Here is a 26,262-nt window from a genome sequence, read left to right as displayed (position 1 = left end):
CATGGCCATAATGTGAACAGTGAACATGTTGGCATGTTATACTGTTGACATGGATCATGTTGTCATTTCTGTATATCGACATTGTTGAACCATAGGGGCCTGTTCATCATATGATAAATGACCCGGTAACCATTCGGAAACACTAGTTTCCGCATATTTTAGTTACCGGGCCATTCATCATCAGGGGTCCGATAGGACCACCTGATATTCAGAAAACTGCACGAACAAGCGCCATATTCAGATGGTGCTTGCTCTCGTAGCCCGCTCCTTCCTATGGGCAGGAGTTCCGGGGATGCGAAGAGGGATCCGAGCAGATCCCTCCGCCACCTCCTCACTACCTCCCAGGCGGTTGTGCACATGCGTGACCTTGGCTTGCGTAGCCGGGCCGACCGGGAAGAGGTAAGTAACGCAGCTACATCTGTAGCTGGGATACTAACCGAGGGGACAGCTGCTTTTCGGAGCATTGCTCCGGAGTCAAGTTTCCCCCGCTGCGAGTTGGATATTTAAATATCCCTCGCAGTGAGATCATTACTTAATCATCGGGGGCCATTCGGCCACCGATGATGAATAGGCCCTATAGTCTTTTTAATGCAATCCTGACCCTAACTCTCACGGTAACCCTTACCCTAAGCTAATGGTAATATCAAAATTCTGACAATGTTGACAGTTCTGATTATGTTGATAAATGACCAATGTGTTAAATTGTTTATATACAGTATATATATATATATATATATATATTTACACAGAGAGAGAGAGAGAGAGAGAGAGAGAGAGAGTAGAGAGAGAGACCTGTCCTGTTTCTATGAGCAGCATATGATATTAATAATGTGCACCTTCTTTGTGTTGTTTAGGAAAATGATATTTTCCAAGGCATATACCATCTGCCTGTTGGCCGTGACAACGTATTATGCAAGCAGACGACCTCTGCTGTCAGCCATGGTCCATGCAGCACCTGTCACAGAGGACAGCTTAGTGGCGAGAATGGATCAGAGAGAAGCAATGATGAAGGTTCTGCAGCGAGGAGCATTGTACTGAGAGGCAAACACTGAGGGAGAGAGGAAGACAATCAAGTGTATGTGAAACATCTGACCCGAGACAATGATGGAGGAAGCCCTGTCCCTGGTGACCTAGGCGAGAACGGCTGCCCAGTGCAGCAATGATGCAATGAAGCTGTGCAGCGGAGGGGACTAGCTCCATGGCACTATGAGAGGGGAGCACTGCCCCATGTAGCATGGCTACCAGTGAGTGGGGTGTATTCAGGGAGTGAGGCCCTGCAGTAAGTAAGAGACTCCTGCCAGTGAGGAGGCAGTAGCAGCTACTGTAAGGAGAGAAGAAATGCTGCCCATGTACAGGGTGTCTGCAATGTAAGTGTGTGCAGTACAGCGAGAGAGCTCCTGCACAGTAACCCCTGTAGAGGACCAGTAGAGGAATCATTTAGGCCACAGTTGATGGTCAGTGAGGGACCTCCTGTGAAGTGAGAAGGGCAGAGGCCACCCAGAGTGGAACTGGGTGAGTGACTATATAAAACAATAAGGGGTAGGATCCCCAGAGAAAAGAAGGGAGAATCTCTGGAAATTGTCCTTGCTGAGTGACCCCTTAATGGAAGGGAAGGACACACAGCTGTGAAGGATCCAGGTGACAACTCAGTATTTATTGCTGTGACATAATGCTTAAGACTGTGCTGGAGATGTTTGAATGAGGTGTAAAATATAAATTAATTCCTGTTTGCAACCGTGACGAATATTGTGCAGGAGGAGAAGGAGTTTGTGTAACCAATTGCATGTAACATCTGCAGAAAGTACCGTGCAGGGGGAAGCAGGAGAAGTTGTGCTTGTAACCATTATGATTTGAACAGGAGGAGATTGGCGCTGAAAATGTTTTAAGCAACCATTATGTGTATTGTGCTGGAGGAAGAAGTGTAATAAAATGATTTTGTTTGGTCCAGTGCTAAAATTATGCAATAAAACCATGTGTTCACTCCACTATGTAACCTTGTGATAAGCACCTGAATATTCAGGGGCCCTTCTGGTCATGGATGCCGTAACCAAGCCATAGCTGGAGGACTGTTACCATGAGTGGGTGTGTTGCACAATATCTCCAAGTACTGTACATGGATCCCAACACCAATACAGTTCACAGTTTCCTAGAGCCCATGGGAGTCTTACCCAGTGTCACCACCACTATATTTTATAGACATCCCATTGCCAGCACTGCATACATATATGCTTACGGAGTGTGTACATGCAGGCGCACCACAAGTACCAGCACTACTATTTATGCTCCTGGGTGCAACTGGACATCCTTGTATCCTGCTCCTGCTGCATACTGTTTGTCCCTGTATTATCCTGTACCTGTTTCTACCAGTTAATAAAACATTCCCTGGTTAAATTGACTGTATCTGCCGTGTGGACTGACCTCCATCTCACACTGCTCTCTCCTACTACCATTGTATGATCTGCCAATAACACATACTATACAAGTTATATATCCTTGGGCAGTGTGCCCTCTTCTGCCACCCACTGCAATACTTCTACACTCTTCCAGCTCTGCTCTTCCAGTCTCTCAAGTCACAAGGATTTCATTCAAGAGGGAAGATGATTGACACGGTAAAGAGTAGGGGTATTCCACTCATGCTGTCCATCATTGTACTACTAACATTGCAGGATCTCCTCTACAATCAGTGCACAGCAGCTTATGACAGGAACACACAAGGAGGAGACATTGGTGGTGCCACAGAGAATGTTCATACCCTGCCTCTTGGGAAGAACAGCCCTGTATGTCTAAATTCCATGTGCATGCATTACATATATTGAAATCTTGACTAACTATATACATTCTACGGGATGCAGTTTATTTACCGGCGTCAGGAATGCCGGACGTCGGAATCCAGACACTGGAAGCCCGACTCTGTACTAAAGATAGGCGTCTAAATACGACTCCTATCTTTAGCCAGACCCCGAAATCCCAACACCCGGCATCCCAAATGAAGGTAAGCGGGGATTGTTAGCCGTGGGGGGGAGGGTTAGTTTTAGGCACCCCCGGGGGGACTTAGGGTTGAGAACCCCCCGGGAGGGCTAGTGGGGGAGAGGGGAGGGTTAGGGTACTTACCAGCCCCTTTCGGGATCTTGATGGTTTGGGCTTCCAGCGTCGGTATTTAGTTCTCCGTCAATACATCCGGCAGCATTACATACCGATTCCCATTCTACATGTGTGCTGTAAATTTCCACTGCTGAAAGCTAGCAGATGAGCCTTCTAATGTTAGGTGGTTCTATGACCAGGTACATTGCACATTCTATACATACTCCCTTACCGTCCTGATTTAGCTGTGACAGTCCCAAACTGAGGGGGCTGTTCTGCTGTCCTGTATAAAATGTATAACATCATTAATGTCTACACTAGCAAAATGACAACATCAGAAATGTTGACATTTTCATAATGTCGTCATTTCCATTAGCTTGAAGGTTAGTGTTAGGGTTTGCATTAGGAATAGGTTTAGTGTTACGGTCAGCATTAGGGTTAGCGTTAGGGTTAGCATTAGGGTTAGTGTCGGTACACACATAAACAATATCAGCCCGTTTTGGCCAATTTGGACAAATCAGAATGACAAATCGGGCATATCGTACAGTGTGTATGCTCGATTTGCGCCTCCCGTGGTCGCATGCGATCTAGTGTCATTGTCCGTGCTGCACGGCCAATCACACAATATCGCTTGTGTTTCTGTACATATTAATGAAGGACGGAACAGTGATCGTTCAGTCATTCATTAATTCTTTTAAGTGTGTACCGGCAATCATGCGATTACCAGGTGAAGGCAAATCGCTCTGAACATCAGCATGATTGCCGGTCGTTTAGATGTGTACCCACCCTTAGTATTAGTGTTACCATTAGGGTTAGTGTTAGGGATTTGGTTAGCGTTAGTGTTAGCATTTTGGTTATCGTTATTGATAGGGTTAGCATTAGGGTTAGCGTTAGGCAGGGGCGTAACTAGTCCAGTGTTCGGAGCACTTATAAGTGACTGATGCACAGGGAATAATAAAATAAACTCACCACATGATATTGTAACTAGTATAGTGGTCAACTAGTTATTGTGGGGTAACTAGTAAGAGAGAGGTCAGCCCACCTATGAAATGGGTTCTTGCAAAATCATATGCCGGGGTCACTTGTCTCCTCCAGCAGCAGTAGCTGTCTCTAACTGGTAGCATCCTCTCGCTGCTCTCTGGCTGCTGGCTCCATCGCTGTTCCGTCCTCAGCTCCTCTTCATACTAGTCTAGGTGGGTGCGATGATGTCACGTCACGCTATGTGCGTTCCCACTGATGGCGCTGAGCAGCCTGAACCTCTTATCATCTGAGGCTCCACACAGATTTACAGAAAAAAAAAGCAGCAGAGACAGTGATTTCATTGCTGCACATCCGGACCATCCTATAGTTTTGCCTATGGGCGCAGGGGGTTGCTTTCTGGGCCGCTGAGCCCCATAGCAAGTGCACCCTTGCACCCTCTATAGTTATGCCACTGGTATTAGGGTTAGTATTATGATTAGTGTTATTGATAGGGTTAGCATTAGTGCTACGGTTAGCATTAGTGTTATTGTTAGCATTAGGGTTAGCACTAGGAATAGGGTTATTATTAGGGATATAGTTAAGGTTAGCGTTATGAATAGGGTTACTGTTAGGGATATAGTAAGGGTTAGTTTTAGGTATAGGGTTAGCATTACGGCTAGTGTTAGAGTTATTGTTAGGGTTAGTGTTATGGTTAGTATTAGGGTTAGTGTTAGGGTTATCATTAGGGTTAGTGTTAGCATTATGGATAAAGTTAGGGTTAGTGTTGAGGATAGGGTTGGTATTAGCATTATGGTTGGTGTTAGAGATAGGGTTAGCGTTATGATTAGTCTTAGGCTTAGCATTAGAATTAGTGCTTGGGTTAGCGTTAGGGTTTTAGGGTTAACATTAGGGATAGGCATAGAATTAGATTACAAGCACATTGTCAACATTTTAACAGAAAGTTGCCATTACATCAGTGTCCATATGATGAATGTCATCATGGTTAATGTAGACATTACAACTATGTCAACATTCTCATGTCGACATAATGAATGTCTACAAAGTGTGCCATACCACTTCGCACTCTGGAACTCTTTGTAATAGGAAAATGAAGGCCATTGGGAACTAAGGCATAAGTTTTCAGAGTTTGTTGAATACGGGAGGGGGGTCTTATTGGTCTCCTAACAGTGAATGGCATTTTCCTAAAGATACGGATGCTCTACTTTCCGGAGCCAGCGGGCCCGCTCCCCTGGGCCTGACATCATGATGTCACTGGTTTAGGGGATGGCACAGAGCCCTGTTACAGCACTTTACCTACCTTTAGTCCATATTTCTATTGTAAATTCACACATTCCTGTAGTGTCATAGAAGAGAGATATGGCCTTACCAGAAATGGATGCTACAGGGGTACTTGGTGTGTGAAGATCTGATATGTCCCTATTTCCCAATTGGAAATTTATGAATTTTTTTTTTTTAAACTTACCACAGCATAGTCTGCAGAGTTTTCTTTCCTAATTTCTTCCACAGAAATTATTTAGTTATTTTATTCTGTTAGATTATCTATAACCGGCTTCCTAACTGTTCCGGCTCCAAATACTTTGAATCTGTTAAATCGCAGGATTTTGTCTACGCAGCCTCTGCTCATCACCCACCATCACTGCTGTGCTCTATAAGGTGTGTAGTAGATGGGATATGACGGGAAGAACGAGTCTTAAGGTGCATATCCACTACGCGACCCAGGGAAGACAGTACGATTACGACATCGTAATCGTACCATCATTCCCCATCCCCTGCAGTGCCTACACTGAACGATTAGTCGTTCAGTGTAGAAACCCTCCATCATCCCTGTACATTGTCAATCTGTCGTTATCGGCAGATTAACCGGAATGTTCAGCCGATGATTGATGTCGGAAACGACCAGCGGGAGCACGCATCGCTGGTCGTTTCCGACATTATTGTGCATGATTAATGGATGACTGAACGCTAACGATGTCATTATCATTCAGTCGTCCATTAATATCGTGTAGTGGATACGCAACATTAGTTACAGACTGAGAATCACAGGGCCTATAGTTACATTTGTTTAGGGGCACGGTGATGCCTGATCCGCCTCTGTCTTCTAATATCACAGGTTCTAAGGAGGTTTTTACAGACTTTTGTAGAAGTTACATATGTTAAAAATGTTATTACTACTGATTTCCATATGTTATTAGCAGACATTTGTATTGCACACAGATCAGTCACACAGCAGCCCGTCTCCCCATTCTGCACTAGCCTGATGCACTTACTAGCCTTATTACCACTTACTAACACCTTAGTCTTTCACTGGTGTGCTGTCCTGGGGTGACTGGCCTTCGCTGGCTTTTTGGGGTTCCACGCCCCAGACTTTGATTTAGAAGCAGGAAACTCCAGGTTCAGAGATGCCGTGACGTGGCCTGGGGGCTTAGCCATATCTTTGCAAACATATGCAACTGAGATCTCTGAATTATCTACCGCCATGTAGCTTTTCAAGTCTTATTGCTGATCTCATTCCGAGTGCTGGGGGATACCCTTTGCTATTTCTTGTATAGACTAACCCCTCCCTTTCATGCACCTGAGTGAAATTACTACAGTGATTGAGCAGCTACCAATATGCATTGTAGTTCTGAGAGGCATAGATGGGACCAGCGTTTGGAGGGCATGCTGGTTCCTGTAGTGCCATTAGGAGGACCTAGGGGTGACTGCAAGGTGAGCTGGCTCTCATTTTAGATATGCTTTTGTATGTGCCTTTATCTTGCGGCCTTATATTGGGCAATTATATGCCCCAGATTTTTTGTTATTATACTTAGGGATGAGTTTGTGGCGCGGTTCACCCTGGGTTGGTATGGCTGAACTGCTTTGGGGAGGCACACTAAAACACTCTATTTAGCCTTTATTAATACTTCTACTTTAGCATTTTAATTACACTCTTCATCTGTGTATCACCGTTTAACACATACTGTAGCTTTTGATTTATTAATATTATTAACACTTACTAACACCTTAGACTTTCACTGCTGTGTTGCCCTGGGGTGGCTAACCTACGCTGGCTTTTTGGGGCTCCACGCCCCGGACTTTGACTTAGAAGTAGGAACCTCCAGTATCAGAGATGCCGTGACGTGGTATGGAGGCTTAAACATATTTTTGCAAACATACAGTATGCAACTGACATCTCTGAATTACCTACCACCATGTAGTTTTTCAAGTCTAATGGTGCATACACACGATCAGATTTTTCCTTCAGATATGAACGATAACGATTTAAAAATCGTTCAGTCGTTCATATCTGAAGGAAAATCGTTCATATCTGACATGCCTGAACGATGGACGATCAACGATGCGCGTTCCCGATGGTCAGATAACGATTTCTGACATCTGATGGGTTTGCAGTCAGACTTGGACGATTCCATTCATTTTAATGCAGTCAAAAATCGTTCAATCGTTCAAATCGTTCAGATCGTTTAATCGTTCAATCGTTCATCTGACAAATCTGACAAGTCTGACAAATCTGACCGTGTGTACGCTCCATAAAGCTGCATACACACACAAAACGATTTTTTGAACGATTATCGTTAAACGATATCGTTTAAAAAAATCGTTCACTTTCTGAGTCAAACAATGAACGATTATCGTTCATGCGCGTTCACGTTTGTAGTTTGTAGTTCAGTCAGACTTGTCAACTGAACGATTTTCATTAAGGGAATATGCAAAAATCGTTTGTAGTTCATAAAAATCGTTCATTACACTTTAAAAAATCTGACAGATAATCTGGCAGATAATCTGACAGAAAATCGTTCATAAAATCGTTGGTAACAAAATCGTTGTGTGTGTATGCAGCTTTATTGCTGATATCATTCTGAGTGCTGGGGGATCACCTTTGCTAAAATTATGACAATGTTGACAGTTCTGATTATGTTGATATATGACCAGTATTGTTTATATACAGTATATATATATAGAGAGAGAGAGAGAGAGAGAGAGAGAGAGAGACCTGTCCTGTTTTTTCAGCAGTGTATGATATTAATAATGTTCACCTTCTTTGTGTTGTTTAGGAAAATGATATTTTCCAAGGCATATACCATCTGCCTGTTGGCCGTGACAACGTATTATGCAAGCAGACGACCTCTGCTGTCAGCCATGGTCCATGCAGCACCTGTCACAGAGGACAGCTTAGTGGCGAGAATGAAGCAGAGAGAAGCAATGATGAAGGTTCTGCAGCGAGGTGCATTGTACTGAGAAGCAGATGCAAACACTGAGGGAGAGAGGAGGACAATCAAGTGTATGTGGAACATCTGGCCTGAGACAATGATGGAGGAAGCCCTGCCCCCTGGTGACGAGAATGGCTGCCCGGTGCAGTAATGATGCAATGAACCTGTGCAGCGGAGGGGACTAGCTCCATTGTACTGTGAGAGGGGAGCACTGCCCCATGTAGTATGGCTACTAGTGAGTGGGGTGTCTGACTCTGCAGGGAGTGTAGTGAGGCCCTGCAGTAAGTAATAGACTCCTGCCAGTGAAGAGGCAGTAGCAGGAGGGAAGAAAGGCTGCCCATGTACAGGGTGTCTGCAATGTAAGTGTGTGCAGTACAGCGAGAGAGCTCCTGCACAGTAACCCCTGTAGAGGATCAGTAGAGAAATCATGGAGGCCACAGTTGATGGTCAGTGAGGGACCTCCTGTGAAGTGAGAAGGGCAGAGGCCACCCAGAGTGGAACTGGGTGAGTGACTATATAAAACAATAAGGAGTAGGAGCCCCAGAGAGAAGAAGGGAGAATCCCTGGAAATTGTCCTTGCTGCGTGACCCCATATTGGAAGGGAAGGAGACACAGCTGTGAGGGATTTGGGTGAGATCTCAGCATTCATTGCTGTGACATAATACTTAAGACTGTGCTGGAGATGTTTGAATGAGGTGTAAAATGTAAATGAATTTCTATTTGCAACCGTGACGAATATTGTGCAGGAGGAGAAGGAGTTTGTGTAACCAACTGCATGTAACATCTGCAGAAAGTACTGTGCAGGAGGAAGCAGGAGAAGTTGTGCTTGTAACCATTATGATTTGAGCAGGAGGAGATTGGTGCTGAAAATGTTTTAAGCAACCATTATGTGTATTGTGCTGGAGGAAGAAGTGTAATAAAATGATTTTGTTTATTTAACACAAGATGGTCTGGTACCAAAATTATTTGTCTTGCACCAAAACCATGTTTTCACTCTACTATGTAACCTTGTGATAAGCACCTGAATATTCAAGTGTTAGCGTTAGGTGTTAGTGTCGGGATTGTGACCAGCTAAGGCAGCTGCCTATGGGCGCCGGCCACTGGAGGGCGGTGCTGAGTCAATTAAATGAAAAAATTAAGGCTGTCTCATCTCTCAATTCAATTGTCACACCAGCCACAGCCGCCGCTGTCTATGAGTCACATCACCCCAAATACCACACTGACACTGTCATTTACATAAGATCTCTATACCAGCATGGCAGAGGGGTCTGCTGGTGCCTAGTGCATGCTGCAGAACATAAAAAGAATAAATAAAAGTATATTCAACTATTAGAAATAATGAATACAGTAGCAACAGCTTTATTGAAAGCAGAGGGATGAAGGGTGGGGAGAAGAAAACGGGTAGATTGGGCCACCAGGAGAACGAGGTACTTCCCACTGGGCCACACTTTCTCTCTCACCAGTGGCCCAGGCCACTGACAATTACAGTATAGGACTGGCTGACACTATCACACATTGACAGTGACAGCACAGCGGCCACACTCATGGCACTGTTCTCTGAGCTGTGCTTATGGCAGGAGCAGACTGGGATGGGTGCAGGGACAAGGAGGCATGAGCCACTCGACCCGGACCGCTTTGGAATGCATTTAGGACGACTTATGGGGGGGGGAGGCTGAAGTTTTGCTGAGAAACATATTCTGACAGCTGGCATCCCGACAGCCGGGATCCCATACCCAACCCGTTGTTAGGGTTAGCATTAGGAATAGGGTTTGTGTTAGTGTTAGGGTTAATATTAGGTTAGCGTTACGGATAGGGTAAGTGTTAAGCTGGGTACACACTTACCGATGTGTGTACCCAGCGATATGATGCCCAACGGGCAGACATGTCTGGTGGACGGTGCAAATTACACGAACCGGTGCCCGACATATCGGCCCTAAATGCAGCCCGACGGAACGACCCCAGTGGAAAGCCTGCGGAAGCGTGCATGGTCATCCATAGTGGGTACACATTTACCATTGTGGACGACTAATCCTCTAATGTGTACCCACCTTAAAGGTTAGCATTAGTGATAGGGATAAGGTTAGTGATAGGGTTATTGTTAGGGTTAGCGTTAGGGATATGGTTAGTGTTAGCTTTAAGAATAGGATTAGTGTTAGGGATAGGGTTGGTGTTAGGGTTAGTGTTAGCATTAGGGTTAGTGTTAGGAGTTAACTTTATAGTTAGTGTTAGGGTAAGCGTTAGGGATAGTGTTAGGGATATGGTTAGTGTTAGCGTTAAGGATAGGGTTAGTGTTAGGGATAGGGTTGGTGTTAGGGTTAGCATTAGGGTTAGCGTTAATGTTAAGGATAGTGTTAGCATTTGGGTTAGTGTTAGCATTAGGGATAGGCTAAGTGTCAGGGTTAGCATTAGCGTTAGGATTAGCGTTAGAGATTGGGTAAGTATTAGTGTTAATATTACGGATAGGGTTAGTGTTAGGGTTAGCATTAGGGTTAGTCTTAGCATTAGGGTTAGTGATAGGGTTAGGAATAGGGTTAGTGTTAATGTTAGGGTTAGATATAGGGTTAGTGTTAGGGTTAGCATTAGGGTTAGCATTAGGGATAGAATTAGTGTTAGGGTTAGTGTTAGTGTTAGCATTAGGGATAGGTTTAGTGTTGATGTTAAGGATAGGGTTAGTGTCAGGGTTAGCATTAGGGTTAGTGTTAGAGTTAGTGTTAGGCTTAGCGATAGGGTTAGTGTTAGAGTTAGTGTTAGGATTAGCGTTAGGGATTGGGTAAGTATTAGTGTTAATATTACAGATAGGGTTAGTGTTAGGGTTAGCATTAGGGTTAGTCTTAGCATTAGGGTTAGTGATAGGGTTAGTGTTAGGGTTAGGAATAGGGTTAGTGTTAATGTTAGGGTTAGATATAGGGTTAGTGTTAGGGTTAGCATTAGGGATAGAATTAGTGTTAGGGTTAGTGTTAGTGATAGGGTTAGTGTTAGTGTTAGGGTTAGTGTTAGCATTAGGGATAGGTTTAGTGTTGATGTTAAGGATAGGGTTAGTGTCAGGGTTAGCATTAGGGTTAGTGTTAGAGTTAGTGTTAGGATTAGCGATAGGGTTAGTGTTAGAGTTAGTGTTAGGATTAGCGATAGGGTTAGTGTTAGCATTAAGGATAGGGTTAGTGTTAGGGATAGGGTTGGTGTTAGGGTTAGTGTTAGCGTTAGGGTTAGTGTTAGCATTAGGAATAGGGTTAGTGTTAATGTTAGGGATAGGGTTAGTGTCAGGGTTAGCATTAGGGTTAGTTTTTAGCATTAGGGTTAGTGTTCGGATTAGCTTTAGGGATAGGGTTAGTGTTAGTGTTAATGTTAGGAATAGGGTTAGTGTTAGGGTTAGCATTAGGGTTAGTGTTAGGGATAGGGATAGGGTTAGTGTTAGCATTAGGGATAGGGTTAGTGTTGATGTTAGGGATAGGGTTAGTATCAGGGTTAGTATCAGGGTTAGCAGTAGGGTTAGTGTTAGTTTAGGATTAGCATTAGGAATAGGGTTAGTGTTAATGTTAGGGATAGGGTTAGTGTTAGCATTAGGGTTAGCATTAGGAATAGGGTTAGTGTTAATGTTAGGGATAGGGTTAGTGTTAGCATTAGGGTTAGCATTAGGGATAGGGTTAGTGTTAATGTTAGGTATAGGGCTAGTGTTAGGGTTAGCATTAGGGTTAGTGTTAGGGTTAGCATTAGGGTTAGGGTTAATGTTAGGGATAGGGTCAGTATTAGGGTTAGTGTTAGGGTTAGCATTAGGGTTAGTGTTAGCGTAAGGGATAGGGTTAGTGTTAATGTTAGGTATAGGGCTAGTGTTAGGGTTAGTGTTAGGGTTAGCATTAGGGTTAGGGTTAATGTTAGGGATAGGGTCAGTATTAGGGTTAGTGTTAGGGTTAGCATTAGGGTTAGTGTTAGCGTAAGGGATAGGGTTAGTGTTAGGGTTAATATTAGGGATAGGGTTAGCATTAGGGTTAATGTTAGGGTTAGCAATATGGTTAGTGTTATTAATAGGGGTAGCGTTAGTGCTAAGGTTAGTGTTAGAGTTAATATTAGGGTTAGTGTTAGGAATATAGTTAGGTTTAGTGCTAGGGATAGGGTTAACAATATGGTGTTAGTGTTAAGGTTAGCATTCTGGAGCGACTGATACTACCACACACATGGAACAACTTCCTGGGGTGCCCCCCGGTTATCTTTGTGTTTTAAGAGAGTACAAGTTGTTCTTTTGGGGGGATATGTTAAATTATCTAACATTGCAGAGAGGTCACACTTGGCAAAATTAAGTAATTGTAAAAGTATAACATTAACATAGAAATACAGTCAACGGACGTCAGTAATGGTGAGAGAAGGTGCACATGCTCTTCTATTTATGGTGCCAGGCATCCCGCTCCTTCCACAGATTGCAGCATAAATCACAGTTTAGCTCAATTGGTCCAGCAGATACTGTTGTCCAGTAGACCTTTGAATCAACCTTGTTTTTGGTCTGATGACACATTTTATGTCTTGTATTATCAGATGTGGGAGGTACTGTATGGTGTTAGAACTAAAGTGTGTCTATCACTAATTACCTTTGTAGGGCTTTGTAGGTAAGGATTATTCTAGAGGATATTGGTAGCCCGTGTTAGGATTTGCAGACTGATACTGCAGATGTGGGACACCAAGAAAGTGCGATCAGGCCTGTGACAAAATGTAGGGTGGGTTTGAATCCACCTTACAAAGGGCAACCTAATTAATAAGCTTTCAATTATATGGAGGAAAACAAAGCTACTGTAGGTTTGCTCAATTTGGGAAAAAGGACTTGAGTATGACCTAATTAGTATATAAATATATATATACAGTCAGGTGCATAAATATTGGGACATTGACAGAATTTTCATATTTTGGCCTCTATTCACCACCACAATGGCTTTGAAATTAAACAAACAAGATGTGCTTTAACTGCAGACTTTCAGATTTAATTTGAGGGTAATTACATCCAAATCAGGTGAACGGTGTAGGAATTACAACGGTTTGTATATGTGCCTCCCACTTTTTAAGGGGCCAAAAGTAATGGGACTATCAACTCAAAAGCTATTTCATGGACAGGTGTGGGCTATTCCCTCATTATTTCATTATCAATTAAGCTGGTGGTCTGGAGTTGATTCTAGGTGTGACATTTGCATTTGGAATCAGTTGCTGTCGACTCTCAATATGAGATTCAAAGAGCTGTCACTATCAGTGAAGCAAGCCATCATTAGGATGAAAAGTCAAAACAAACCCATCAGAGAGATAGCAAAAACATTAGGTGTGGCCAAATCAACTGTTTGGAACATTCTTAAAAAGAAAGAACGCACCGGAGAGCTCAGCAACACCAAAAGACCCGGAAGACCACGGAAAACAACTGTGGTGGATGACAGAAGAATTATTTCCGTGGTGAAGAAAAACCCCTTCACAATAGTTGGCCAAATCAAGAACACTCTCCAAGTCAACAATCAAGAGAAGACTTCACAAGAGTGAATATAGAGAGTTCACCACAAGATGTAAACCATTGGTGAGCCTCAAAAACAGAAAGACCAGATTAGAGTTTGCCAAACAACATCTAAAAAAGCCATTACAATTCTGGAACAACATCCTATGGACAGATGAGACAAAGATCAACTTGTACCAGAGCGATGGGAAGAGAATAGTATGGAGAAGGAAAGGAACTGCTCATGATCCAAAACATACCACCTCATCAGTGAAGCATGGTGGTGGTAGTGTCATGGCGTGGGCATGTATGGCTGCCAATGGAACTGGTTCCCTTGTATTTATTGATGATGTGACTGCTGACAAAAGCAGCAGAATGAATTCTGAAGTGTTTCGGACAATATTATATGCTCATATTCAGTCAAATGCTTCAGAACTCATTGGACGGCGCTTCACAGTGCAGATGGACAATGAGCCGAAGCATACTGCAAAAGCAACCAAAGAGTTTTTTAAGGCTAAAAAGTGGAATGTTGTGCAATGGCCAAGTCAATCCCCTGGCCTGAATCCGATTGAGCATGCATTTCACTTGATGAAGACAAAACTGAAGGGAAAATGCCCCAAGAACAAGCAGGAACTGAAGACATTTGCAGTAGAGGCCTGGCAGAGCATCACCAGGGATGAAACCCAGCGTCTGGTGATGTCTATGTGTTCCAGACTTCAGGCTGTAATTGCCTGCATAGGATTTGCAACAAAGTATTAAAAAGTGAAAGTTAGATTTAGGATTGTTTAGTTTGTCCCATTACTTTTGGCCCCTTAAAAAGTGGGAGGCACATATAGAAACCGTTGTAATTCCTACACCGTTCACCTGATTTGGATGTAATTACCCTCAAATTAAATCTGAAAGTCTGCAGTTAAAGCACATCTTGTTTGTTTAATTTCAAAGCCTTTGTGGTGATGAATAGAGGCCAAAAGATGAAAATTCTGTCAATGTCCCAATATTTATGCACCTGGCTGTATGTATATATATATATATATATATATATATATATATATATATATATGTTTAACATCTGTGCATAGTGTTGCCTAGTGAACTTTTTGTTGCAAAAACCATTCAGAGGTCCTCGATTGTGAAGACAGTTTTACCATCAGTAGAAAAAAGGGTTCATTACTGTGTGCGTAGCTAAACTGTGCAATACTTTGCTAATTGAGATTGTGATACCAAATTCACTAACAATTGAAAAAAATGGATTGCATGGCTTCCTTATAAGCAATGTTATCTATAGTTATTATAAGATATACATTAGTTTATTGTTTCAAACTCTTAATAACCTTGTCTAGCTTATTTAACTTAAACTAATAAATAACGACACAGACAACCAGAGCTTGGCTAAAAGGTCACAGCTTTTATTTAGAATTAATTAACCTAACCAGGGTGGCAAAGAGACGCTGCAGACAGTTCCAGCTTTTACATTGCTCAAATACTCGGGGAACGACTGAAACGCCCCCCCCTCTAGATGCACTAACGCTGCGAGGGTCCCACTTCCCTCCTGGGCCAATCCGAGAAGCTTTCGTACAAAAGCGCCCGGGTGCCCCCGCACAGAGTAGGACAAATTCGCCAGGTTCATCGAGGGCAAGTGACCCCACAACGTATCTTGCGCCACATAAAGCTACTGAGCTGCAGTGTACTCCCAGCATGCTGCACCTCCCCTAAATTGGGAAGAAAAGGTTAGTGTGACACAACAAAAACAGTAACTGGTGGGATGGTGGGTTTCAAAGATCCAGAAAAAAGAGGCTGTCTTCTTGCAAACAAGCCAATATATACTGATCATCTGACCACTCCCTCAAGCAATATCATTGGCTCACCCAACCAGGTGACCAGACAGCCTTATAATCTGCCCAGCAACAAGGCTGTCATCAACAGCCATACAGCAAAAAACGTAGTATTCTTATTTATTCTCACACTTATCCAGCCTTTGCCTACTATTAGTAGACATATATATGGTGGTGGTTGATCAGGAGAATGTATCTGATTGCCATTTTTGGGGTAAGATAAAGTGTTTTCCCCAGTGAAGCTAAATTGGCAGCTGTTGGCACAATTGGAAGTCCTGAAATAGAAGTTTAATGAAAAGTTGCACCTGATGGACCTGTGACTTTCTTAAACCTTACTTCAGACTATGTGGCCCATTTATCCCAATCAGTATTTCAGATCCGGTTGTGATGAGAAAAATTTGCCCACATTTGCACAGCGATATTACAATACATTGCAGAAATGTATTAATATTTGTCAGCTGGGACAGAGCTTGGGAGAAAGCATTTGCGATGTCGGACACGGTCTCCCAGCACAGTGGATCTAACATCTGTGACTACCACTGTCCCCTCACCCAGCCAGGACTGTCTCACACGGCTGCAAACACTGTTCCCTCACACTGTGGTTACTATCCCCTCACAGCGATAAGTCAAAAGCAGTGGTGGGGCTGCCGCGCAGTTTAAATTTCAAATAGGGGAGTCACACCGACTGCCAAACATCATTAGAAGTGACCCCCACCTCTGGAGCCGCCACTGATTAAAAGTGTAGTATGGTATGGTAATGCTGCCTAGGGATAGCCATCGGAAACTATTACTGATTTGTAACCATCGATGTCTCTGATCCGTTGGTGATACTTTTGCCATTCGATGCCAGGATTGCAATGGTTGCCTTTACTGCATGTTTCTTTTCAATGTGTGTTCTCACAATGTGTGGTGATGTAATACAACACAGGGAGAAACACTGACCCATCAGCATTGCTCTTTCTCACATTTGAAAAAAAACAAAAAAAACAGCTCTGCTATCTGTGCATGTGCACAAGAGCACCATCAATGGGTTCAAACACTGAATGGTGTAGTAACAATGGTCACGTGCCAATGTTGTGATGGCACTAGGACCCAGAGGTGTGACCTCCGACCTGCAGAATGATCTACTGCGCATGAGTGGTTCCCCATGTGTCCCTATTCTCCTCACAGCATCTTATGTATAGGATGTGGCTGTGCCCTTGAGAGCTCCCATTAACTGGACGGCCTACAGAGACCCCAAACTCCACTGTGTCACCACCACTATATTTTATACACATTTTATAGACATCCCATTGCAAGCTCTGCATACATATATGCTCACGCTGTGTGCATGCACTATCAGTACCAGCATTACCCTGTACGCTGCTGGCTGCAACTGGACATCCTTGTATCCTGCTCCTGCTGCATACTGTTGTCCCTGTATTATCCTGTACCTGTTTATACGGTTAATAAAACATTCCCTGGTTAAATTGACTGTATCTGCCGTGTGGACTGACCTCCATCTCACACTGCTGTCTCCTAAAGAATTGGTATGTAATGCCGCCGGATCAAATAACAACAGCGGCAGCCCGGCTGTTCGAAATCCCATCAGCAGCAGGTAAGTACCCTAACCCTCCCCTCTCCCCCCCTAACCCGCCCTTAGGGGTGCCTAACCCTAACCTCCCCCTTAGTGCCTAACCCTAACCTCCCCCTGTTAGTGCCTAAACCTAACCCCCTCGCCACACCCTAAAACTAACCCTCCTGGGGGGGGTGCCTAACCCTAACCCCCCCTAGTGGTGCCTAACCCTAACCCCCCCTTCCCCTACCCTAACCCTCCCAGGGGGCAGGGGGTGCCTAACCCTAAGTCCCCCCCTGGGGTCCCTAAACCTAACCCCCCACCCCCGCGCGGATAGACGCTAAGACACCCCGCCTACCTTTGTTCTGTATTCCGGCTGTCGGATTTCGACGCCTATCTTTAGTCCCATGTCGGGATGTCAGTGTCAGGCTGTTGGCAGGCGGGATAGCGCGCGCCGGTATCCTGAATGCATCCTGTCTCCTACTACCATTGTATGATCTGCTAATAACACATACTATACAAGTGATATATCCTTGGGCAATGTGCCCTCTTCTGCCACCCGTGGCAATACTTCTACACTCTTCCAGCCCTGCTCTTCCAGGTCACAAGAATTTCATTCAAGAGGGAATACGGTAAAGAGTAGGGGTATTCCACTCATGCTGTCCATCATTGTACTACTATGATTGCAGGATGTCTCATACACTTCTTCTACAATCAGTGCACAGCAGCCTATGACAGGAACACACCTTGCTTCGGATTCGGTATGATATACCGCCGGCCGCATCACGGCGGCAGTGAAAATCCCGATCGTCCCAAGGTATTTCCTACCCTATTCTTCCCCCTAACCCACGCTTAGGGGTGCCTAACCCTAACCTCCCCCCAAGTGCCTAACCCTAATCCCCCATCTAAGTGCCTATACCTAACCCCCCTTCCCCGCCGCCTAAACCTAAGTCCCCCGGGGGAGTGCCTGACCCCCTAACCTCCCCCCGGGGGTTCCTAACCCTAACCCTAACCTCCCCCCCTGTGCCTAATCCTAATCCCCCCTCTAAGTGCCTGACCCTCACCCCCCCTTCCCCTAGCCTGACCCTAACCTCCCGGGGGGGGGGTGCATAACCCTAAGCCCTAAACCTAACCCTTCCCCCCCCGTGGCTGTCCGTGCCCGGCATCCCGATCGTAGGTAAAATGACAGACGTCTAGATTTAGACGCCTGTCATTTAACCCTCGCCGGGATTAAGCAGTCGGAAGCCGGCGGTCGGCATTGCGTCCGCCGGCTTCCCGAACGTATACCCTTGCCTCTTGGGAGGAACAGCCCTGTATGTCTAAATTACATGTGCACACATAACAAATATATCACATATATTGAGATCTAGACTTACTACAGACATACTAGTGCACCAACAATTACTTCACACATTGAATGGTTTAGTAACAATGGTCGCGTGCCATCTCAATGCATGTAGAGATGACAACAACTCTGCAACATTTTGCTAACGCCCTTCCAAAGGCGATGCCTGAAGTTGACCCATGTCAGCTCCGCCATCTCCTACAGTTATTGTACATTTGCTGGGCAGAATAATTACTGTACACTTTGATAGAAGCATTCAAATATAATAAATAGCATATTTAATCTAACAAAAGGCCACGGTGGCTTATTTATCAAATATATGTGCCCCATTGATCTTGCAGAAATAGTTGTTTGTGAATGATTAATACTAGATGGGGTTAAACAGCTATTTTAAACTAATCAGCTATGTATTTTATTAAGCCTATTATGCAGGTTATATCACAGATATAACTGTAAGTACGGGAGCAGACAGCAGTCCCCATACAATGTAGGGGAACATTGCGATTTATCATGCTCCGCAGTCCCCATACAATGTAGGGGAACATTGCGATTTATCATGCTCCAAAAAACAAAACATTTTTCGGAGAGTTACTCGTATAGCTAACTTCATCCAATGAGAAGAGCTTGAGGAGTGCAAAGATGGATCCCTCCTCCTCCTCCATTTTGCAAAGTGTACTTGCATGACCTAAGGTTGCGTATACACAGTAACACTGCCAGGACAGAACCTGTTAAGCTTTCTAGAGTCCCAGGGACAGCTTCATATTGGAGCAGCCCTCCCGATTCTGGATCAATCTGAAATTGCTCCAAAATATATACAGTATATATATAATTCATTGGTCTGTTTGTTTGTCTGTCTGTCTGGTTATGCATTTGGTCACCCCTGCGCCATTTGGGATGAAACCGAAGCGAGGTGGTCCAGTTGGATCCTGGCCAGGATTTAGGGGGCAAATATAGTTTCCCACAGTACTTTCCTTTAGAATTGGTTTCCCAATTATTAATATAATGATTCCGATGAGTGCTGTGTTTTCTCCTTAATCAGTGACTTCAACTCCCGATATTGATGCACTTTATATGGACTTAGAGGAGCAGAAGGTGGCCGCTAGTGGCAGCTCGGCCAGGTGAGCTGAGACTGCAAAAACAGGAGAGGGTCGTCTGGTCTGGCGGGTGCCACAAGAGGGTCCAGTGGGTGCCTCGTGAGGGTCGACTTCTCCATCCTGCCGGACCCTCACGAGGCACCCACTGGTATTTGATGTAATAGAACTGTGTTTTTGTGGAGTGTGAAGCCTCCACTTTTTTTGTCTTGTGGGCAGCAGTATAGAGTGTGGAGCGCAAGGAGAATTTTCTTTGTATATTTATTGCAGGATTTAGGGGGGTTAGGGTCTCTGTTGGACCTGCTGGTGTAAGCTGGGCAGAACTTTGACCCCGGGAAACTGTTCTGAGCCTTCTAACGGATGGATTTGGATGAAAACTTCACAGAGTGGTAACATTGGATCCCAGAAGACATACTAGGGGGGTTGAGCTCCCAGTCGGACCTCCCATTGGTGTATGCTGGGCAGAACTTTGACCCGGGGCGTCTGTTCTGGACCTTCCACTGGATGGATTTGGATGAAAACCTCACAGAGGGGTGGCAACTGGTCTGAGACGCCTAATGGCGTGGTTGGAGTCCCGGTCAGATCTCATGGCGGCGTGCGCCAGAAAGAACTTTGACCCAGGGAGCCTGTTGTGGGCCTTCCCTGGCCCTGTTATAATATATATATATATATATATATATATTAGGGGTGTGCACCGGCCACTTTTCGTGTTTTGTGTTTTGGTTTTGGATCTGGATCTTTCTTCGTGTTTTGGATCTGGATTGGTTTTGCCAAAACCACCCTTCCGTGTTTTGGGTTCTGGGTTTTGTGTTTTGGATCTGTATTTTTTTGAAAAAAAGCATAAAAACAGCTAAAATCACAGAATTTGTAGGTTTTTCTGCTCCTATGCTATTATTAACCTCAATAACCTTAATTTCCACTCATTTCCAGTCTATTCTGAACACCTCACACCTCACAATAGTGTTTTTATGTCCAAAAGGTTGCACCGAGGTAGCTGGATGACTATGCTAAGCGACACGAGTGGGCGGCACAAACACGTGACCCATCTAGGAGTGACACTGCAGTGGCAGGCAGGATGGCAGTTAGAAAAACTAGGCCCCAAACTGTACATAATGCAAAGAAAAAAAGAGGTGCAAGATGGAATTGTCCTTGGGCCCTCCCACCCACCCTTATGTTGTATAAACAGGACATGCACACTTTAACAAATCAATCATTTCAGCGCCAGGGTCTGCCACACAACTGTGGCTGAAATGATTGGTTCGTTTGGGCCCCCACAAAACAAGCTGGCAATTAATGTGTCCCTGCACAAACTGGCTCTACGGAGGCAAGATGTCATCCTCATCCTCCTCATCCACCGATTCCTCACCCTCTTCAGTGTGTACATCCTCATCCTCACAAAGTATTAACTCGTCCCCACTTGAATCCACCACCACAGGTCCCTCTGTACCTTCTGGAGGCTGGTCTCCCTGGAAGAGCTGATAATTCATTTTGATGAACATCATCTTCTCCACATTCTGTGGAAGCAACCTCCTACGCCTTTCGCTGACAAGGTTCCCGGCTGCACTAAACACTCTTTCGGAGTACACACTGGAGGGGGGGCAACTCAGGTAAAATAGAGCCAGTTTGTACAGGGACCTCCAAATTGCCTCTTTTTCCTGCCAGTACAGGTATGGACTGTCTGACATGCCTACTTGGATGCTGTCACCGATGTAATCCTCCACCGTTCTGTCAATGGTGACAGTATCATATGCAGTGACAGTAGACATGTCAGAAATTGTTGCCAGGTCCTTCAGTCCGGACCAGATGTCCAAACTTGGTCCTGCCTGCCCTGCATCACCGCCAGCGGGTTGCTTAGGATACCTAAGTTTTTTCCTGGCAGCCCCAGTTGCGGGAGAAAATGAAGAAGGAGCCGTTGACGTGTCACGTTCCGCTTCAGCTGACAGTGTGTTCACCAGCAGGTCTTTGCACCTCTGCAGGCTTGTGTCGGCCGGAAAGAGAGACACCACATAGGCTTTAAACCTAGGATCGAGCACGGTGGCCAAAATGTAGTGGTCTGATTTCAACAGATTGACCACCCTGGAATCCTGGCAAAGCGAATGAAGGGCTTCATCCACAAGTCCCACATGCCGAGCGGAATCGCTCCGTCTTAGCTCCTCCTTCACTTTCTCCAGCTGCTTCTGCAAAAGCCTGATGAGGGGAATGACCTGACTCAAGCTGGCAGTGTCTGAACTGACTTCACGTGTGGCAAGTTCGAAGGGCTGAAGAACCTTGCACAACACGGAAATCATTCTCCACTGCGCTTGAGTCAGGTGCATACCCCCTCCTTTGCCTATGTCATAGGTGGATGTATAGGCTTGTATGGCCTTTTGCTGCTCCTCCATCCTCTGAAGCATATAGAGGGTTGAGTTCCACCGCGTCACAACCTCTTGCTTCAGGTGATGGCGGGGCAGGTTCAAGAGTGTTTGCTGGCGCTCCAGTCTTCGGCACGCAGTCGCTGAATGGCGAAAGTGGCCAGAAATTTTTCGGGCCACCCAAAGCGTCTCCTGCACGCCCCTGTCGCTTTTCAGAAAATTCTGCACCACCAAGTTTATTGTGTGAGCAAAACATGGGACGTGCTGGAATTTGCCCAGATGTAATGCCCGCACAATATTGGTGGCGTTGTCAGATATCACAAATCCCCAGGAGAGTCTAAGTGGGGTAAGCCACTGGGCGATGATTTCCCTCAGTTTCTCTAAGAGGTTGTCGGCGGTGTGCCTCTTACTGAAACCGGTGATACACAGCGTAGCCTGCCTTGTAACGAGCTGGCGTTTCTGAGATGCTGCTACTGGTGACGCTGCTGCTGTTGCTGCGTAAGGTGATACATCTACCCAGTGGGCTGTCACAGTCATATAGTCCTTAGTCTGCCCTGTTCCACTTGTCCACATGTCCGTGGTTAAGTGGACATTGTGTACAACGGCATTTTTCAGGACACTGAGGACACTTTTTCTGACGTTTCTGTACAGTCTCGGTATCGCCTGCCTAGTGAAGTGGAATCTAGACGGGATTTGGAACCGGGGACACACTACCTCCATCAATTGTCTAAATCCCACTGCACTAATGGCGGATACCGGACGCACGTCTAACACCAACATAGCAGTCAAGGCCTCAGTTATACGTTTTGCTTCAGGATGACTGCTGTCGTACTTCATCCTCCTCGCTAAGGACTGTTGGAGGGTCAATTGTTTAGTAAAAGTAGTGGTGTTCCTACTTCCTCTCTGGGATGATGAACGACTCCCAGCAGCAGCAGCAACAGCAGCAGCGGCAGCAGTAGGCGTAGCAATGCAGGATCCTCCGGAGGAATCCCGGATAGGAGAGTCAGTCATGCCAGTGATATGGCCTGCAGGACTACTTCCGATCCTGACTAAGGAGGAAATTGACGAGGAGGGAGTTGACGGTGTGGTTTGCAGGCGCTTGGATACAACAGGACAACGGGATTTAGGTGTCCCTGGACTGCTTACGGTCTGAGCCAAAGTTTCTGAACTTGACAGTAACTTTTTATGAACGCGCTGCAGGTGCCGTATAAGGGAGGATGTTCCTAGGTGGTTGACGTCCCTACCCCTACTTATTTCACCTTTACATATGGTACATATGGCAAGACAGTTGTTGTCCGGATTTGGATAGAAATATTGCCAGACCAAAGAGGTGGAATGTTTGGTCTTCTGCCCAGGCATGACCGTGATGGGCTTTTTCATCCCACGGACAACAACTGTCTCCCCCGGAGCCTGATTTAAACAAACCACATCACCATCAGAATCCTCCTCGCCAACTTCCTCCTCAGCGCCAGCTACACCAGTATCCTCATCCTGTTGTACTTCAACAGTGACATCTTCAATTTGCATATCAGCAAGTGGACTGTGGGTGCTCCTTTCAGCACTTGCAGGGGGCGTGCAAATGGTGGAAAGAGCCACCTCTTCCCGTCCAGTGCTGGGAAGGTCAGGCATCGCAACCACCACCACACTTGGACTCTCTTTGGGGATTTGTGATATCTTCTTAGAAAGCACAGTTCTTCGCTGTGCTTTTGCCAGCTTAACTCTTTTGATTTTTTTAGTGGGAGGAGTGCTTCCATCGTCATGTGAAGCTGAACCACTAGTCATGAACATACTAGGGATCGACCTTAGCCGTTCCTTGCCACTCCGTGTCGTAAATGGCATATTGGCAAGTTTACGTTTCTCTTCAGCTGATTTAAATGTCTTTTTCAAGGTCATTTTCCTGAACTTTGCCATTTGGGATTGTATGTGCCCTCTACTATGACATTGGGCATCGGCCTTGGCAGACGACGTTGATGGCATGTTATCGTCTATGTCATGACTAGTGGCAGCAGCTTCAGCACTAGGAGGAAGTGGTTCTTGATCTTTCTCTATTTTATTTTTATCGGAGAAAGTTTGGTCCTCCATTTATGTTATATCGATTTGATATATACGTGCGGCTAAACACAGAAAATAAATTTTTTTTTGGTTCGGACTGGAGTGTACTTTGTGGGTTACAGCACCCTTTAACGGTCAAGCCAGCCGGCCCTTTACTTATGACACAGGCGCACTCTTGGCACTACTTTGTTGATGCACGTGCGGCTACTGCGCACACAATTCACAAACACAGAAAATAATTTTTTTTTTGGTTTGGACTGGAGTGTACTTTCGGGGGTTACAGCACCCTTAACGGTCAAGCCAGCCGGCCCTTTACTTATGACACAGGCGCACGCTTGGCACTACTTTGTTGATGCACGTGCGGCTACTGCGCACACAATTCACAAACACAGAAAATAATTTTTTTTTTGGTTTGGACTGGAGTGTACTTTCGGGGGTTACAGCACCCTTAACGGTCAAGCCAGCCGGCCCTTTACTTATGACACAGGCGCACGCTTGGCACTACTTTGTTGATGCACGTGCGGCTACTGCGCACACAATTCACAAACACAGAAAATAATTTTTTTTTTGGTTTGGACTGGAGTGTACTTTCGGGGGTTACAGCACCCTTAACGGTCAAGCCAGCCGGCCCTTTACTTATGACACAGGCGCACGCTTGGCACTACTTTGTTGATGCACGTGCGGCTACTGCGCACACAATTCACAAACACAGAAAATAATTTTTTTTTTGGTTTGGACTGGAGTGTACTTGGGGGTTACAGCACCCTTTAACGGTCAAGCCAGCCGGCCCTTTACTTATGACACAGGCGCACGCTTGGCACTACTTTGTTGATGCACGTGCGACTACTGCGCACACAATTCACAAACACAGAAAATAATATTTTTTTTGGTTTGGACTGGAGTGTACTTTCGGGGGTTACAGCACCCTTAACGGTCAAGCCAGCCGGCCCTTTACTTATGACACAGGCGCACGCTTGGCACTACTTTGTTGATGCACGTGCGGCTACTGCGCACACAATTCACAAACACAGAAAATAATTTTTTTTTTGGTTTGGACTGGAGTGTACTTTCGGGGGTTACAGCACCCTTAACGGTCAAGCCAGCCGGCCCTTTACTTATGACACAGGCGCACGCTTGGCACTACTTTGTTGATGCACGTGCGACTACTGCGCACACAATTCACAAACACAGAAAATAATATTTTTTTTGGTTTGGACTGGAGTGTACTTTCGGGGGTTACAGCACCCTTAACGGTCAAGCCAGCCGGCCCTTTACTTATGACACAGGCGCACGCTTGGCACTACTTTGTTGATGCACGTGCGGCTACTGCGCACACAATTCACAAACACAGAAAATAATTTTTTTTTTGGTTTGGACTGGAGTGTACTTTCGGGGGTTACAGCACCCTTAACGGTCAAGCCAGCCGGCCCTTTACTTATGACACAGGCGCACGCTTGGCACTACTTTGTTGATGCACGTGCGGCTACTGCGCACACAATTCACAAACACAGAAAATAATTTTTTTTTGGTTTGGACTGGAGTGTACTTTGGGGGTTACAGCACCCTTTAACGGTCAAGCCAGCCGGCCCTTTACTTATGACACAGGCGCACGCTTGGCACTACTTTGTTGATGCACGTGCGGCTACTGCGCACACAATTCACAAACACAGAAAATAATTTTTTTTTTGGTTTGGACTGGAGTGTACTTTCGGGGGTTACAGCACCCTTTAACGGTCAAGCCAGCCGGCCCTTTACTTATGACACAGGCGCACGCTTGGCACTACTTTGTTGATGCACGTGCGGCTACTGCGCACACAATTCACAAACACAGAAAATAATTTTTTTTTTGGTTTGGACTGGAGTGTACTTGGGGGTTACAGCACCCTTTAACGGTCAAGCCAGCCGGCCCTTTACTTATGACACAGGCGCACGCTTGGCACTACTTTGTTGATGCACGTGCGACTACTGCGCACACAATTCACAAACACAGAAAATAATATTTTTTTTGGTTTGGACTGGAGTGTACTTTCGGGGGTTACAGCACCCTTAACGGTCAAGCCAGCCGGCCCTTTACTTATGACACAGGCGCACGCTTGGCACTACTTTGTTGATGCACGTGCGGCTACTGCGCACACAATTCACAAACACAGAAAATAATTTTTTTTTTGGTTTGGACTGGAGTGTACTTTCGGGGGTTACAGCACCCTTAACGGTCAAGCCAGCCGGCCCTTTACTTATGACACAGGCGCACGCTTGGCACTACTTTGTTGATGCACGTGCGACTACTGCGCACACAATTCACAAACACAGAAAA

This window comes from Taudactylus pleione, unplaced genomic scaffold, assembly GCF_031769625.1.
Source record: "Taudactylus pleione unplaced genomic scaffold, aTauple2 ptg000136l, whole genome shotgun sequence".
NCBI classification, from domain to species: Eukaryota; Metazoa; Chordata; class Amphibia; order Anura; family Myobatrachidae; genus Taudactylus; species Taudactylus pleione.
The sequence above is the reverse complement of the archived record's forward strand: the minus strand, read 5'-3'. Positions refer to the sequence as shown.